Source organism: Trachemys scripta, chromosome 4, assembly GCF_013100865.1.
Source record: "Trachemys scripta elegans isolate TJP31775 chromosome 4, CAS_Tse_1.0, whole genome shotgun sequence".
In the NCBI taxonomy this organism is placed as follows: Eukaryota; Metazoa; Chordata; order Testudines; family Emydidae; genus Trachemys; species Trachemys scripta.
In genome coordinates, this window is record NC_048301.1 from 57,481,337 (window position 1) to 57,495,023 (window position 13,687).

At 38.8% G+C, this 13,687-nt stretch overlaps 2 protein-coding genes across 2 annotated transcripts in view; one reads left to right on the top strand and one right to left on the bottom strand.

Moving 5' to 3' along the window:
- The window catches only part of AVEN (apoptosis and caspase activation inhibitor), a gene marked incomplete in the record, with an annotated part of 191,622 nt that overhangs the window by 177,083 nt on the left and 852 nt on the right, over positions 1-13,687 (bottom strand).
- CHRM5 (cholinergic receptor muscarinic 5) overlaps positions 1-13,687 on the top strand; it is an 81,906-nt gene that overhangs the window by 57,759 nt on the left and 10,460 nt on the right. The gene's annotated exons all lie outside the window — the stretch shown is intronic.

Sequence of the window (13,687 nt, forward strand, 5' to 3'; positions counted from 1 at the left end):
TATTAGAGCATAAGCTTTCGTGGACTACAGCCCACTTCTTCGGATGCATCCGAAGAAGTGGGCTGTAGTCCACGAAAGCTTATGCTCTAATAAATTTGTTAGTCTCTAAGGTGCCACAAGTACTCCTGTTCTTCTTTTTGCAGTATAGTATAGTGTGTCTGGCTGCTGCAGTGGCATATTCAAGGATTCTGATATGCAGCCACAAAAGAAAGTGCTTGGCCGCGACATCTGTAGTTAGGTTGCCTACTCCCCTTATATATTGTGTCTCTCAGAGTTCGGTACTCAGTCCTTCTCCCTCTTAGCTCTCTAAACTCTCATTCTGCAACTTTATCTCCTATCTTCAACCTACCCAAAGTGTACTGCAAACATACCCTTCCTGCTCTGAGCACTCCACTACCACTCCAAGAATCCCTGTACTACTTAAAATCAAGTGTTTTGTACTCTCCAACAAATTCCAACACAATCTTACCCAACTTATCTCTCTGCGCTCATTTTTCCCTACTCAACCCATCTTCCCTGTGCTATCAAGTCCTTTTGCCTTACTGCTCTCCATCTCCTATTCCCACTCAGCTGCATGTTGTTGTATCATGCTGTTCCTATGCCTGGAATAGCCTCCCTGTTCTCACCCACCAATGCTTTTCTTTTTACAAGCAATATCAATGGTAGCTATTCTGTAAGCCACATGTTGTTTCTAATGTAGGTTGGCAGACATAACAATAGTCCTACTATATATTCTGAGATATAGAAACCAGAAATGGTGCATCTTGTTTGATAAAATTTTTCAGCATCATAAATTATGTTGTCTGCATTTAGTGACAAAGGATACAATAGGGTGAGAAATCAAACAATCACTTCTGGAGAAACCATCAATCTAGTTTGCTGTCTCACTGACATTAACCCACCCTCCATTATATGTCCTCCTTTCAGGGTTTCACATTGTGTAGATAAGCTCATTTCCCTTCCAATTAATCATTAATTATTCATTAGAAACTAACCATTTGTAAAAGTCATTCAACTGCAATTTTTATCAGACACCTCAGACAAGTTAACGTGGGCGTTTGCACCTCCTCTTGCATTTGTGCTTTGTTCTTCTCAGTCTTTGCCTAAGTCTATTAGGTCTGTAGACAAAACATCCTGACTTTTCTCTATCTTTAAGCTGTTTCTCTGTGCCTTGCACTGCCTTTCATTTGCATTTGCATATAGGGTGGCCAGATGTCCCCATTTAATAGGGACAGTCCTGATTTTTGAGTCTCTCTCTTATATAGGTTTCTATTACCCCCGACCCCCATCCCAATTTTTCACACTTGCTGTCTGGTCACCATATTTGTATAGTAGCACTAGCATGAGGATAAAATAATAACAAACAGTACTGTTGAGAACTAAATCTACAGAGATTTAATGCCACAATTATAAAATTGAAAAGTGGATAAGAAAATATTTTTGGAAGAGCAGTAATGCATTATTGGTGGTGAGGGTGTTCATAGTTATTTGACATTCGTTTCTTATTGGCATTTGTACAGTTTCAGATATTCATGGGTGAGGCTCCCTCAGTGACCTTTAAGTACTGCCTCTCATTAACAGGAATAATTTACTTCCCTTTTTATGGGCCACTGAGCCCCCATAACACCACATCTTTCTCTTCTAGCACAATCTCTCCTCTCATTACAGACTTTTATCAAGCTGAGGGAAATAAGAAAAAGCAAATGAGTTTTACAGAAAGTAAAAAATGCCTTGAGAGAGGTTCTTTCATGAAGGTATATAGATATAGATATAGATATCTCCCTGCAACAAAGAGTAATCCTCTCCACTTGCTTGCTCCATCTGTGACCTTTAGAGAGATTTACCAAAGCAAAAAAAGAAGTTTAATTAGAAGAAAGGGCAGCTGAAAGGACAGATACCAGGCAGAAAGCTTTTAATCTTTGTTATACAGTATGGGAATTTCTGAAAGTTGTATGAAGTCCAGGAAACTGCCTCATGAATTTTGGACATCAGGACTGATCACTTTAGGCTCACAAGAGCCAGAATGTGCTAAAGTGGAGAAAACGTAGCTTCTCTAAATAAGTATGTTCTAAGTGATGCGCTATATAAAGATAGAGAAAGAGATACTATGAAGCAAGTCCCAACTTGACTGTTGGAAGAAAACAAAAAGTTCATCTTCCTGAAATCTTTTGCTCTATCAAAACATTAGTGGTCTTCAACATTTACACACACACACACACTCAGCCTGACCCTAGAGTTTTTACTCGTTTGAGACATCCCACTGACTTCAAGGGGGAGAGATTATTTTCCCCCTCCCCTATTTTAAAAATGCCTGTAGCAGGTGAACTTAAATGGGACTAGTAATGTGAATACGAACTGAAGGATGGGGTCCACTATAACCAATAAGTTTTAGAGCGATGGAAGCTCAGAGTTATGAACACTAGAACTACAAACTGACTGATCAACCACACACCTTATTTGGAACCATCAGTACGCAATCAGCCAGCAACAGAGACATTAAAAAAAAAAAAAAAAAAGGCAAATACAATACACTAGTGGTCTCCAAACTTCAGTAAAAAAATTTTGAGCATGCACCCCCTGCCGCACCGGCTCTACCATTTTTGCCAAAGCAAAAAAAAAAAAAAAAAAAAAAAGCTGCTTGGACAAAGAAGAAAAAAAAAGCACTCCTCCTGCTGTGCACCCCCAGGGATCCTCTTGCGCACCCCCCAGGGTACGCACACCCCACTTTGGAGACCACTGCAATACACTACTGTGTTAAAAGTAAAGTACTAAAAAAAAAGGGGGAGAAGTTTAAAAAAAGATTTGATAAAGTAAGGAAACGATTTCTGTGCTTGTTTCATTTAAATTAAGTGAAAAGCAGCATTTTTTCTTCTGCATAGTAAAGTTTCAACGCTCTATTAAAACAATGTTCAGCTGTAAACTTTTGAAAGAACAACCATAACATTTTGTTCAGAGTTATGAACAACCTCCATTCCCGAGGTGTTCGTAACTATGAGGTTCTATTATACTTTCAACTTTTTACCCAAGAAGAATCACTGCAGCTACAGAAAATATGACCTGAAATGACTGAAAAATAAGTTACTGGCAAGCTAGGCCAGTTCCCAAATCTGTTTAAATCAGGGGTTCTCAAACTGGGAGTCAGGACCCCTTAGGGGGTTGCGAGGTTATTACATTGGGAGTTGCGAACTATCAGCCTCCACCCCAAACCCTGCTTTGCCTCCAGCATTTATAATGAGGCTAAATATATAAACAAGTGTTTTTAATTTATAAGAGGGGGATCGCACTCAGCGGCTTGCTATGTGAAAGGGGTCACTAGTACAATAGTTGAGAACCACTGGTTTAAATCTCTAGAGGATGATCTGGATGGTTCCCATCTATCTTGGGCATTTGTCAAAACTGGCTCAATGTATTCTAGAGGAATATTTGCAATACTATTGTTAAGTGGTGGTGTGACCAATTCCACTATACACCATAATATCTCCAGTGTTTATAAAACAGCTATATCATTATTCTTAAACTAAATACAGTAAATACAGAATCAGCAAACCAACATTTTAGTTCAGTGGTTTTTCAGCTATTCAAGGACAAAAAAGTACAGAGATGTATTCAAATGCCTTTCTATGTGCGCAAACAAAAAGTACCTCTGCATTTAAAAAGAAATTTGGTAACTTGATTTAGCTAAAAATAAAAAAAATAAAAATAAAAATATTTATCTTTGAGGAGTGGCTACTTCACATATGCTTTTTAAGACCACAGTTCTATCTGGCTCCCCGTTCATTTCAGCATCGTGTTCAAAACTGAACTCTTTGCAAGACTGAGTTCATTACAAAGCTAAAGAGTGACTCAGCACCATTTCCCTGAAGTCAAAAAACTAAAAATATAATTAAAATACTTTTACAATCCACACACACTGAACTTGGAGTAAAATGGGGGAAAGGTAGAGAATACATTCTTTATGTAAGCTTATTGGTGCTGTGATACATTAGTGATGAATGTACTAGAAATGCCTTGACAAAACACCATTTTGCACTGCCATCTGTCCACAGAAAGTCTCACAATCCTATCCTATCAAAATTGTTGCACAATTAGGCCCTGATCCTGCAACTGATTCTGTATGAACAGCCTCTTGTAATCATTCGAAGAAGTCAACAGGGCATCGCTCACGTGTAAGATGCTGCCCACATAGATCCATTTGAGGATCAGAGCCCCAAGCTAAAACTTTCTTTATGGACCACAGTTCTAACAATTGTACTTCTATGTACTCATTTTTAATCCACCTCTTAGGGGCCATTTATTTTTTGCACTCTTGCTAAAGATTGCTGTTAAGGAGAAAGAAAAAGGGAGTATAATATCACTTCAGTTTCAGTTACTTCCACAAGTTCCCATTGTTGCTATGAATTAATAGGGACAGGAATAAGTTGAAGAACACAAAGCAGCAGTAACTGAGTGGTACATCCCCAAAAGAGAATATGGGTAAAGCTACAATGTTCAGGCAATAAGAATAAGCTTAAAGCAATGCAACATGTTGGCAACTTAAGAGAAGTAGCCCAGGGACAGTTGTGACCTAGAATCTCAATCTCTCATCCCTGTGCAATTCTACAAGTCAAAAAAGTCTGGCCACCCCAGGGTTAAAGAGAATCTTTCTATAGCTATCCTCTGGGGAAAGGCAGGAATAGAAGCAGAACTGTAGTAACCTTGAGGCAAGGTTCTCACACACTCCACTGAATTTACCGATTTCACTGGCAAGGTTCTGTTATTGTGGTCTACCAACAGAAACATTGAAGCCTCATTCTTATACCAGGTGGCATTTTTAAAGCAATAAAGAAGAAGACAGATACAAATACAAATGCAAAGGAATACCATACATAAAAGTGGAGGGGAAAAACTGGGAGCCCCTCATTCCATAAGACAGATTTATACAGGTATGAATTACTTTGCTGTTTTTAAAACAGTCAGAAATATTCATTCCAGTATTTGTCATGGGGTCCTATTAAGGACTACTAAAGAACAACATGATTAGATTATGTAGGGCTGAAAAGCAATAATACTGTTCCCATCACTCATTTACTTTTGTGAGGAAATAGGAAATGGAAGCAATTTCACATTAGCAGTCCATTTACACAGAACTATGAACCCACTTAAAATTCCCATGATGAAAAATAAGACTGATTTTTAGACAAATTAGAATATTCTGGGATAAAGATTTCTGAACCACCAGAACGTATAACTTTTGCTAACCATTTTACAAAGTTAGTCTTCTGTTCCCTTAGCATGACTACTGACAGAATCCCATTTGACTTACGTGAATAGTTCCATGGACTTCACTGGGGATGACTACACGTGAATAAGGCAAGCAAGTTTTCCCTGGTCCTTGGTACAGGTAATATTTCTACTGAGTTTTTCCTGTGGTAAGGATTGCAGCTACAGTCCCTAAGAATCCAACTGAAGATGAACATTCAAATTTTGGTCTGTTGCACACTATGGAAAATACCACAAAGTGAGATGAGAAATATATTCCCACATTGTTTTTATGTTTTGAAGCACTTACCTTACACTATTTATTTTAAATGGTCAACTATCATCTATTTCTGATTAACTAAGGCAGTCATGCACACAAATACAGGATATGATCAGCACAAAACAGAAAGGTTAGACTACCTACCCCACCTGCTGTTCATGACTAATGCTGTTTCCTTGGCAGTCAAAATGCTGTATTTTAAGCTGAGTAGTACAGAAAAATGGTATAATGGCAAATTCTCTGACCTTTAATTCTATTCTTTCTCAACTTATACTTATTTTTTCTAACAAAATGTGTTGTTAAGTTCTTGTAAGAAGTCTTGGAATTAAGTTCTCTAAAATACTTAAAACAATTATCAATATACAGTTTCTTCCAAATAATGCCCCCCCCTTTATAATATAAACTGAAGAGCGTTAATGGTTTATATAAAATCCTTTAAAATAATTTTCCCTCTTTTAGAGTTAAAAATATAGGCAACTTAAATGAGGACACCTTTAAAAGTTCCCAGAATTTCAGGATGACCTCTAAGCATATCTGCTTATAAATTAAAGAAACTACCAAAGACATCCTGGGAGAAATACAGAGACAAAACTGTTCAGAACAGCAGAAGCAAGATAGTAGAAGTGCAAAGACAGAACCAAAGATGTAAAAAGGGGGAGGGGGACGGAATAACTTTTCTTACTTGGATTAGAAAAAGACACTATGTGATGGATTTACAGCAGTTCTGTAATAATTTATTAATATTGTATGTTGACATGGTTATTGGGATGTTCACCGTAAGACTATATTGGGTTAAGGGTTGTTGGGAAAATAAGCAGAATGGGAAAACAATGACTTAAGATAAGCCATCTATGGTAAATGCTTGAGGGCTATTACAGGACAATAGCAGAGCCATTCACTCTGAGGAGACTGGCTCAATTTCCTATGCAGCCTACCAAATTGGTGTGGACAAGCAGGGGAAAAAACAGGAACAGAAAATGACAAGACATCTCTGGCTGAATAAAGAGAGATTCTCTTTCTGGAGGGAGGCTGTTTTGGGGGAGCCATTCAGACTGACAGAGGTAAGAATTTACACCTGCCTAGATTAGCGTCCCCTGAAGATAAGTCTATAGGTAAGATAGATGTGTGTTTTAAAATCCTTTATCTCTAAATGCTTTGTTCCAGCTGTTAACATTAAACAAAACTTTTCTTTTAAGAAGGCTGTTTGGTCACTATATGACTGGTCATAGGCTCCCAAAGGAAAGAACCATAGGTGCCAAAGCTAGTAGACTCGCTTACCAAGAACATCTGTAGCCAATGGCCCAATGTAAAGGCACAAGGCCTGATACCTGATGGAGTGCACTCAGAGACACCTAGCAAGGGGACAAAGGTGCAGTTAGCCCTGTAAGTGTGACAAAGTAGTAATCTGATTAGTTGCAATGCTGCAGACAGAAATTAATATAAAAATCGATTTTATGATTTGTAAATTCTTTAATTAATATTGAAGGGAACTATTCAATATTTCTTACTCAGGCACAACTTCCACTGACTTTATGTATATATATTTTAGATTCCTGTTGAGAGTTTTTGCTGAATAGAAGCATCACTTAATATGGACCCAATTCTGCAGTCCTATTTGTGTGAGCAGTCCTTTTGGCTACTACAAAGACTCCAAGAGCAAAATATATCATATGCCACCCTCCACCTCCTGTTCACAATGACTGCAAGATTAGTGAAGCAATAGCATTGATCAAGCTACAAAAGGTTCAAGTCAAGTTTTATTGACTAGACAGAATTTACCTTAGGCTGATAACATTAGATATTAATTTAGACCAGCGTTATATCTTTAAATAAAATACACAGAGATAATGAAGTTCCAGTTTGAGACTGAAGTGAATTTGATGCCATCAAGAGGCTAACCACAGGAAAGGGAGTAAGAAAGCAAGCAACAGATCTATCCATTCAGCTTCCACCATTCAGAACATAAAAAATGCACTCTGACCTCCCTAGCTGCCAGAAAAGTCACAACAGACCAGATACTTCCAGCTACACTGAAGCAGCAGGCTTCACAAAACATATCTAATGGTTCACTCAGCAGTGAGAAAAATATATGGAAGTTAGAGAGCACACTACCTTATGTTACAAATGTAATGACAAAAAATACAGAATTAGAAGGCAAGCCCTAAAGCAATTTTGAGGGTGCCTGAGGAGCATCCAGTCAAGATAATTATCAAAAGAAAACTTTATATCATTTATTCAGAGTTTCAGAAAGGATTTGCTTTTTTCTGTATAGGCAGACTATGACAAAGATAAAAGTAGAAAAACTTCATGGTAGAACATGGAATAAAATACAAAACTGTCTAGAATATTAAGATAAAGGAATTATACAGGATAAAAATGGAGACAAATATTATGTTGGGTTCATAGAAAAATTAGTACTTGATATACTATAATGTCTAATCTACAAACAAAGAAAAAAGTAACTGCAAATGTGTTCCATTTTTTTTTAACATAAATTAGATGGTTTAATAGAGCAAGCAACATAGAATTATCCAATATGACCCACACCTGCAATGAAATATGACATTTGGCAAACCAACTGCCCCAGAGCTTGGTTCTCTCATATACACTTCTACCCCAATATAATGCAGCCCAATAAAACTGTAAAGCAGTGTTCCGGGGGGAGCGGGGCTGCGCACTCCGGTGGATCAAAGCAAGTTCGATATAACGCGGTTTCACCTATAACGCGGTAAGATTTTTTGGCTCCCAAGGACAGCATTATATCAAGGTAGAGGTGTATCACATTGTGGTGGAGAACTGGGAAAATTCAGTCTGTGGGCCAATTAAAATAAAGCGCATCCTGGTCAAAGGTAACACCATTTGGTTGTCAGTCTCCTTTTTTCCCCCTCCCCAAGGAAGAATGTCAGACATTAGTCACACTGTTTCTCATAGTGTTCTAACCTGAGTGATTCTAGGCTTATTTTCTAAAAGAATGACACAGCAATTGTGTCAATCCCTTAATAAAGTTCCAGATACTTCAGAGAGGTGCACTGATAATACATAAATCAGATTTTTTAAAAAGAAAGCAAAAGAAAAACAGATCAAAATACTTAAAAACACAAAAATGTTTGAGATGTAAATCAGTAACATAAAATATATTTAGACACAAAATTAACAAAATACATTTGTATTTTAAAACTAAATATTTTAAAGTTATTTTCTCCTTTACTATCCTAGAGTTCAAGTTGTAAGTTTCTCTTGCAAGCCTGGACAAAAAACACGCTTCTCTGATGCCTCTGATACCATCAAAGCTTCCAAGGGAAAAGCAGAATCCTGAACTCCAGAGCTCAAAAGTTAAAATGTTTCCATTCTAATACCATGTCTACACATAGGAGACTATACCAGCATGGCTCTGTCACTCTAACTGTGTTGGCATAACCCTCTAGTATGGCTGAAGCCTACACGAATGGAAGGGGTTTTTCCATCAGTGTCAGAATACCACCTCCCCCAACAACAGTAGCTAGAGTAATGGAAGCATTCTTCAACCAACTTAACTGCATCTACACTTGGGGTTAAGCTGGCACAGCTACATCGGTCAGGCTTGTGGATTTTTCACACCCCTGACCAATGTAGCTATGTCGATTTAAACTTTACGTCTAGACAAAGCCTCAGTTGCTTTTGGTACAGAGATTTACTAGTAACTAACACAAAACATCTGTTGTGGGTCAACCTACACTGAGACTTGATCTACATTTAAAAGTTATGTTGGCATAGCTGTGTTTGTCAGGGGTGTGGAAAAAACCCCAGTATAGACACTGCTATTTATTACACAAATTAAAGTGCATTAAAATCCTGTGTGGATGCTCTCATTTAGAGGATTAAACCACAGCAAACTAAGGATTTGTCTTAAAAAAAACCAAAACCCTAATCCTGAATAACTCCATGTGTAGATACTTATTCCAGAATAAGGGTATGTGGCAGCGCTTTAATGTGACTGTGTAGTCACGGTTCCAGCACTGTAATAAAACCAAGGTCTCCCAGCGCTGTAATAAAACCACCTCTGCGGGGGGAATAGCTCCCTGCGCTGTAACATTATCTACACTGCCACTTTACAGCACTGAAACTTGCAGCGCTCAGGAGGGTGTTTTTTCACCCCCAACCCTCCCCGAGCAAGAAAGTTGCAGTGCTGTAAAGTGGCAGTGTAGACAAGGCCTAAGGGTATGTCTACCCTGGAAACTTCAAAGTGCTGCCGCGGGAATGCTCCCACCGCAGCGCTTTGAAATGCGAGTGTGGTCACGCGTGAGCGCTGGGAGAGAGCTCTCTCAGCGCTCCTAGTAATCCACCTCCATGAGGGGATTAGCTCCAAGCACTGGGAGTGCAGCTCCCAGTGCTCGGAGCCTGCCTATACTAGTGCTTTAAAGCGCTCAGACTTGCTGTGCTCCGGGGGGTGATTTTTCACAACCCTGAGCCAGCAAGTTACAGCGCTATAAAATGTAAGTGTAGACAAGCCCTCACTTTCAAGTGTAAACAAGCCCTTAGGCCACTTTACTTCTGAATTAGAGCATCCACAGAGAGGTTTAATGTGCTTTATGTGCATTAACTTCACATCATATGTTAATTGGTCTTAAGTTTCCTGAATGTCCCCATGTAGACAAGCCCTGAGACTAACCATGCCTAATCAATGACTGAAACAGTGTGGGGCATCAGTGTTTTAAAATGGTTTTTGTTTGCATTTCAGACAGGAAAATATTATTACAAAACAGCATTAGAGATTTACATTACAGATTAAGGACTTGCTTACATGGGGAAATAGCCCAGAATCAGCTATTTCACAATAGTTCCCCTTGTAGACACTCATTCTGAGCAAAGAGAACCTTAAAGCCTGTCTACACAGGGTCACTCAGGAAACTTAAGATGAATCTACTAATAGTGTGACATCAGTGCTCGTAAGTTAAAGCCTCTTAAACCTCCATGTGGCTGCTCTCATTCAGGAGTGAAGTTGCACTTTAACTTTATTGACGCCACTCCTTTACTTGATTCACCTTAAGTTTCCTGAGTGTCCCCACATAAATAAGCAGAACAAGACTGTCCACATGGGGGATTAGTATAGAATAGCTGTTGCGTTGAAATTCACATTCTTCCTTATTTTGCAAGCACTTTCCCCTGTAGACAAACCCTATCGGGGGGCAGTTATCTTTGTTATATACTCTGCAGTAGATGTCAAAAAGCTTTAGGACTTTGCCTCCTATTTCATGTTTGTTGTCATTAGGCCTTCGGAGGTACAGCTTTCAAGCCATGCAGATCAGACTGTATGAATGGCTCCAATATTCATGACAATTAGCAGTCTGTGAATGTTTGTTATCCCCTTCAATGTGCTAATATCCACCACAGAATGGGAAACTGAATTTTGGACCTTGACAGAATTAGTGGGCCTTTGTAGAATTCAAAAGTGGCACAGCTGGTTATATACACATTAAGTGAGGGCAAGGACTCTAGCGGCTTAATGTTCTCCATCTTCTAATAATTAAGATGTTAAAAGCATATAACATTGTGACTAAATAACAGTTTTCAAGTCAATCCAGCTGACTAATGACATTACTGATAATATACAAGTGATTAAATGCTGCATGCTAATTGCTAGAAAAGCAGATTTTACATGTTTCTCAGTATATGAAACAATTTTGTTCATAAAAGTGTACTTTATTATAGGTTTACTGAATTATTGGTCTCTGTTTTCCTGTAATTTTATTTGCATTTCATCTCTCATCTGCCTGGAAGTAGGCTGAGCAGACCAAAAAAATCGGACTTTAATTTAATTTGACATAATCTTAATAGATCTCACCTAGGTTTACCATAATTGCAGGCATAATACAACAGAGACTTCCATATTAGAGACTGAAATGCCAACAGCAAGAAGGGATTCAAATATCAAATAGCTTACCCTCAATAGTTTTCTAAGCAAGGGATTTATATTCTGACTTTGTGATGTATTTTTAAACTCTGTGTAAGAATACAGGTCTGAAATTATTTTTAAGGAACATCAGGTAGTTCAGGTTCAAGATCTACCACATTAAAATGGTTCTAATCCGAACAGGAAAACTCTCCCAAAATGCCTGACCAGGACCAGGTTGGTTGGGATGGAGAGTATAGTCTTCTCTCCCCAGGGCTCCTCCATGGGCCCCAAGGAGCATTTAGAGTGACCTGGTAGGAGCAGAAGGGATTGGAGGAGGCAGATATTCCTAGTACTTCTGTGGATTCTAGCAAACTAAGAGCCAACAGGACAAGATCTTCCCTCCCCACAGGTCCCAGGGAGCTACAGGAGCTGGTTGAAGGATCGGGGATGGCCTGGTTCGAGGTCTTCAAAGTACCCAAAGGGGAACTGCCAGTTCCAAGCACATGGGCAGGGAAATTATGGGATAGCTCTGGGAGCACTGTTTGCGCTGTTGGTGCTATCATACAATCCATCTCAGTCCGACTGGCACTGACGTAACAGAACAACATAGAGAATACTGACAGTGGTTAGTCTTGCTGGAAGTAAGTCTAATCCAAACTACAGTTGTTGCACACATACACCATTGGGAGTACTTTTGTGAGCAAATATAAGGTGTGTTAGGAGAGCACACCACGCTTAACATTGAATTTCTCTACTGAAGACAAAGCCTTAGGCCACAGCTACAGCGCTGTGCCACCACAGCACGGTAGTGGAGACGCTTCCTCCATTGATGGAAGGAGTTTTTCAATCCATGTAGTTAATTCATCTCTCCAAAAGGTGGTAGCTAGGTCGATGGAAGAATCATTCCATCAACCTAGCTGTGTCTGCACCTGGGGTTCAGTCAACTTAACTGGCACTCAAAGCGTGAAATTTTTCACAGCCCTGAGTGACATAGCAAGGTCAATCTAATTTTTAAGTGTAGACCATGCCTTATTGTTAAACACTCTCTTAAAGAGCCTAGGGAAGAAAATGAGGATTACTGGGCTCTTAAAGACACTGTTCACTATATTCTCGGCCATGGATAAGGGTGATGTCATCATGCTAGTGCACTTGATACAAAGTATAACTATCAATAAAATAGTGAAAGTATTGTCAAATGCACAAAGTAAACAAACTGAGAAAATAGGGAACTAAAAAACTCTCTCTGTTCTCTTAGTTATAGTAAACCTTTGGGGGCTACTTCCAAAAATATCAGGTTAAAAAATTCATACAAAAGAAATGTGATTTTAGGTTGACTGTTTCCCTTTAAAGTTAGAAAAACTGTCTGTAAATAATCAACAATACTGGAATATATACAAAAATATCCAGATACAAAAAGAAATAATACAAAGGTTGAAACTGTTATTTAAAGGCCACACACATGCAGGCGCTCACACACCTCCCACACACAAATAGCTTCAACTAACTGAATTAAATAAATTTTGCAAGCGCTTTCCCCTGTAGACAAGCCCTATCATGGGACAGTTATCTTTATTATATTCTCTGCAGTAGATGCCAAATGCTTTAGGACTTTACTTCCTGTTTCATCTTGTCTGTACTCTTGCAGGATCCAGCACAAAATAAGCAAAAGCTATTGGTTTTCTCAATTATTGCAGGTGTTGCACAGTGCTTTTATTCCACCTGCATTTGTATGCCCCAGGGTTGAAAACAAAACTTAATATTCAAAATAGACAGTCCAGTCATTTTTATGTATGTATCACCATGGAAGTTTATATTGTATACAAATTAAATTATTAGTGAATACATTTTAAGTAATGGCACCAACCAAGAATTTCGTTTTATACTTTAAGGCCCTGAATCTGCACAAGGATCCATTTGTGCATTACATTGCAGGACTGGGGTTAAGGCCATATACCAGCATAAGCATATACTAGCATTAGCAATGGTGGGAGCCCTTAGCAATGGTGGGATACACCAGCTGACACCAACATTTTAAATCATCACATCATCTAGGGCTCAGAGTGTAATCTACACCTTTCTCCCCATGGTACCAGAATACTAGTGTAGTCAGGCATGCATCTGAGGAAGTGGGCATTCATCCACGAAAGCTTATGCTCCAATACATCTGTTAGTCTTAAAGGTGCCACAGGACTCTTTGTTGCTTAGTGTAGTCAGGGGCTCACTCACAATTTAATTGGGAGATTAACCAGACAGCATAATGAAGAACCACAGTATAAGAACCAGAAATACTGAACCAT